The sequence below is a fragment of the Saimiri boliviensis genome, chromosome 1 (assembly GCF_048565385.1).
Source record: "Saimiri boliviensis isolate mSaiBol1 chromosome 1, mSaiBol1.pri, whole genome shotgun sequence".
NCBI lineage: Eukaryota > Metazoa > Chordata > Mammalia > Primates > Cebidae > Saimiri > Saimiri boliviensis.
The window spans coordinates 162,165,141-162,170,654 of record NC_133449.1 but is presented as its reverse complement, the minus strand read 5'-3'; positions in this window follow the sequence as shown (position 1 = coordinate 162,170,654).

Here is a 5,514-nt window from a genome sequence, read left to right as displayed (position 1 = left end):
GTAATTTTATTTACTTCTCCTCTTCCAAACTGGTTTTAATTTTTCTCCTTATTTTTGCTTTGCTACACTGGCCACAACTTCTAGTAAGATTTAGAACAGTAGTGCTGAGAATGTACATCTTTGCCTTATACCCAGTTTTAGGAGGAAACCATTGTCTTTCACCTTTAAGCAGGTTGTTGTTGTTGTTGTTGTTGTTGTTTTTTGCTATTTTTATCTTGTTAAAAAATCCATTCTACTTTGGTTTTATCATAAATGAATGTCAAATATTATCAACCTTTTTTTTCCGTGACCATTGAGATGATCTACTCACAAAATGGAAACCAAAAACCTTATAATCATTCTTGACTTTACTTTTTTCTCACACTTAACTTCCATCAGGAAATTATTTGACCTGTATTCAGAATATACCGCCAAACTAATGACTTTTCAATGGTCTCTGTTGTTAATTTCTCAGAGCAAACACAGCTTTATCACATGTGAATTATTACAACAGTCTCCTAATTACCATCCTTGCTTCCACCATTTCAGTACACATTCAGTATTCAACAGTATAAATCAACCGTGTATGTTCAGCCAGAATAATTCTGTCTAAATATAATTTTTATCATGCCACTTCCTTCATCATATATCTCCAATGTCCAGGCACAAATTGCTAGTCCTTTGATTAAGGCCCAGTACAGCTACCTGGGGATAATTCTCTGCGGTTTTCATTTCTGCCTTCTGGTTTTTTGGCTCTTCCCTCTGAGTCACCTTTTAGTTTTCCCTCTTAAAACATAACCTGTGTTTATAGCTGAGCAGTTTTCTTAAACTGTTTCCTGACCAAAGATAAAACTGCACAAAACACAGCCTTTTCTTTTTTTCTGTCTCTCCCGTTTAATCTTGGTTTGTTTAATATCTTCAAAAATGTGTTGAGTTCTTTACACATTATTTGATATTACACTTTATTGGACAAAAGTCATAACTCAAACCTCCTTCAGATAAACCCACCTTAACCTTTGGCCCCTGTATGATTTCTGTTAGACAATGTCATTCAGAGAGAGGGCCTGTGTTTCACACAGAGAATTTATGAGACATCATCTTAAGATGTTTAGGAAGTCTATTGTCTAATACAAAGGACTTATGAGGGCCCATTTGAAAACTATCTGAGGTTTCAAGGATTTGATTTACACACTTGGATTTCTCTTTACCTCAAGATGTTTTACTGGTAGCATCAGAATTTTATTTTGCTCTGAAATTCTCTGAGGATGAGAATTATGTTTTCAAACCCAGAAAATCCTAGATCCTTTATATTCACCTAGATTCTACTTGGAGACAGAATTTTTCGTTTATTAACTCTTCTCTCTTTTTTGTAACTTTTGATGAAATCAGTTGGTACTTTCAGGATTTAAACTAGAAATATCCTTAGCAAGGTCTATCAATTCATTCGATGTAATTTTTCCTAGTTTTCATATGATTTCAGGCCTCGGTTTTGCTAAACTTTCCATTGCTCAACAAAAAAAAGTTCCATTTCCTCTAGCTTCCAGTAACATTTTCCTCATTTTTATTTAAACTGTCACCAGCATCACCCTTGAGACTCACCAAGATTTTGCTAAATAGTTCCTCAAGGATCTTCTAGCTCTAACAAAAAACTAGTCCCCATAATAATGCCACATAATAGATTTTTTTATTATTGCCAAACACAACCTCCAAATACCAAATTTGGTACGACTAAACTGATACATTACAAACCAGTCTTAAATTAGTGGTATAAAACAACTACCATTTTGTTAGACTCATGGATTCTACAGGAGTAGTGTGTAACTTAATTGGAGAAAATTCAAATGGTCGCAATGGCTCAAATGGCTGGAAACATGTGCACGTTGACACCCATCAGGGAAAACTGAAGGCTGAGCTCAGTTTGGACTGTTGGAACAGGTACATGCAACACTCCTGTATAACTTGGGCTTCTCATAACATGGTGGCTGCAGTCCAAAAAAGGTGCATACCAAGAGGAAGCACCCTGGCAGCATGGAATCCCAGACAGCCAGGTGCATTCTCTTTGGTTTTTTATGACCTACCCTCCCTTTTGAGACAGTCTAGTGACTCATACAATCTCAAGCCTACCAAGATTCAGGGGCATTACCTAGAGAACTCACTTCTCAATGAAAGGAGTGAAAAGAGTTTTGAGATCATTTTAAAATTTCCACACTCTAAGTTGAAAGTCAGATTGCGTGCTGCAGATGTCTGTCGTTCTGGAGAAAAAGATTGGAAAGAGTCAGAGTGAGAGTGTATTTTGCCTTTTATTTTCTTATTGCGACAAGATGGGATAAGAAAAAGAGCTGAGGCAGGTATTTGGAGACTTAAATTAGAAATTAAAGGTAATGTAGAGAATATCAAGAAATGTGATGAAGCAAAGGAAATTTAAAAGCTTTCTTCTAGACAACCCAAAGTAAGAAATGCTTTGAGTAGCAAAAGCCATATATATTTTCTGAGCTTAAAAAAGGTTTTCAGGTTTGTTGCCATAATCATATGAAGAATGTTGACTTCTCTCCTAAGTTATCGTTTCAGATGGCCCCAAACGATACACCATTAAATTTAGAAACAGAGCTAGAAAATTGAGGAGAGAAAAAAGGTAAGCTTCAGAATTGTGGCTAGAAAGAACTTTGGACACTTTTAACATAGTTACTGGAGTATGGAAAAAAAACGAAACAGTTAAGGAACTCTGTAAATTTTGACGGATTTGTATTGTCAGATAAACAGTAAGCCAAGATTAAAGAAACTATGACCTTCGATAAATTTTCAAGATCCTGAAATTGACCATTAAAAAGTCGCCTTTGAAGGTAGTACAGCCTCAAAAAGTAAATGTGGTTTTTAAACTTTATCTCAGTTGGGTTCTTGGTAGAAGTACAAGAGCCTATCAGAGGGCACAGCCAGAAACTTCCAAGAACAACTGACAAGGGCATTGTTTTCAATAACAGAACCAGAGTCTTATCAAAGAATGTATGCCACTGCCAAAGCAGGGGTCTTTACCAGTCCAGGCAAGCAAGTTTTATCAGTGCTATGTGCCAATGACATCAATATGTATCTCATTGCTCTTTTTTTTTTTTAAGTGAGAGTTTAAATTATTATTATCCTGCTCATATTTCTCTAGTGTATAAAAAGTATGGGGGAGGGGCAAGAAGTTGATAGTGTGTAGGTCTCCATAAAAAGCTACTTTTAGAAACCCTGAACTTCCTGGTGGTTTCAGTGACTGGGGATAAGTCCTTAGATTGTCTCCTTTTAGGGACAGAGTATGTCTCACATGCAGACAAAAGGGTGTGTATAGTTTTCTGTTGGTCACAGGGCCAAATTGTCTACAAAACTCATACTACAAAACTAGAATATAGAACATTGCTGGGGACTGGAAGTCTAATAAGGGAATCTATTTCTCTGTCCTTTGGCATGTGGTGTTTCTACATGCCTAATTTTCAGCAATGATGAATAAAAATGTTGCATTTCACTTTTAAGTCACCTTTGAAGAGTCACAATATTTTATTCTTCTCCTCACTTTGATGCAAATGAGCAGGGCAAACTTGAGCCACGTATTGAAAATGGAAGAGGCAGAAATGAAGGAGACAGGGTATCTCCATCACTGCCTGGAGGAAAACTGCCTATGAATTAGGGACAATTAGGTGGACGTTTTATAATTGAGAAGCAGACTTCTATCCTGTGCAAATTATTACACAAAGGGGTTATTTGTTGTATCAGCTGGGATTACCGCAAGCGAAACATTTATAATAAAAGGCACAGTGCAAAATTTACCTGCATTAGGGTATGGAGATAAGGGAGTTATTGCATTGTGCTAGCTTTAGAAATTACATCAGGCAGGGATTGATTATTCCACCCAACATGGTTATCTTGCTTTTGTTACTTGTTCTAGTGGTTGTAAAGGATACTGGTGTGTATGAAGTAAATGCCACCCTTACAGGCAATATTGTATTTTAAGTAATAAATAATTTATTAATAGGACGTATACTCATGGTATGCCACATGCTATATGCCATGAAAGATAAAATGTTATACTTGATTTTAAGTCAAAAGAAAGAGATTGGCCTGGCGTGGTGGCTCGTGCCTCCTTGGGAGGCTGAGGTGGTTGGATCACCTGAGGTCAGGAGTTCAAGAACAGCCTGGCCAACATGGTGAAAACTTGTCTCTACTAAAAATACAAAAAAAAAAAAAATTAGCTGGACATGGTGGCACGCACCTGTAGTCCCAGCTACTCTGGAGGCTGAGGCAAGATAATTGCTTTAACCCAGGGAGCGGAGATTGCAGTGAGCCAAGATTGCACCACCATACTCCAGCCTGGGTGACAGAGTGAGTCTCTGAGAAAGAAGAGACGAGAAGAGAGGAGAGAGAGAGGAGAGAGGAGAAGAGAGGAGAAGAGAGGAGGGGAGGGGAAGAGAGAAGAGAAGAGAGAAGAGAAGAGAAGAGAAGAACAAGAGGGAAGGAGAGATGGAGGGAGTGAGGGAGGGAGGGAAGGAAAGAAGGAAGGAAGGGAAAGAATGGAGGAGAGAAAGAAAGAGAAAAAGAAAGAAAGAAGGAAAGAAAGGGGAAGAGAGAGATTTATTGATTCTTTCTTAGATAACTGCAGAACATATTGGAGAATAGGCTTCATTTTAGATTAGTCAGGAAAGTTGAGTTAGATTCTGGTAGGTAGAGGTGGCAAAATGAGCATTAGCAGAGAAAATATTAATGGGCAAAAGTACTGAAAAGTACTAGTGGTTCAGGTCTCTCTGATATCTGGAAGATGAAGTAACAGCAGAAGTACGCCATATTGCAGAAGAACGTTGAATCAGAAGCTAAAGCTCTTTAATTTTATTGGATAAGTTTAAACAATGGGAAGGCACTCCCAGCTATTTTTCCTTGGGGTGGCTTGGCCTGACCAGAGATGATAGGCTTGGGGAAGAATTTGCATAGCAGACATAATGGGATTTTTGAATTTGGAAGTAAAAAATATTGCAGAGGATTTTTATTCCTAAAGTTGAGGGCAAACCTAATAACAATTTGTTTAAAGTAAATCACCTGATCAGGGCATTACTGCTTCCTCGTGATTTTAAAAGACTTTGGCAAACCTTCCCTCTCATATTTCAATGTCTTAGCAAACATTTAAGAGGCTTCCTCTGATGGTTATAATTAAACTTCAAAGGGAAGGGAAAAAGACAGACGTGTGGTTGGGATGAAATTATTTCTTTTTTCTCTCCCTCTCTCATTGTTACCAATATGCAATTCTACCTTGCTTATTTTCCATTACATTTTCCACAGGGTATTATTCACATTTATTATGTTATGATTTAAGATGGTAGGGAAAGTAAGTATGTTGGCAAGAATTTTTACTACTGTGTGATTTAGGCCTAGCTCTCATTTCACTTTAGGCCACTGTACATACTGAAAACAGCATGGTGTTGCATGACCTATTTTGTACATACGGCCTCTTTTCAGTCTCGTTTTCAACCATCTTTACCTGATATCCAGTGCTCTGGTCTGCTGAATATTTGG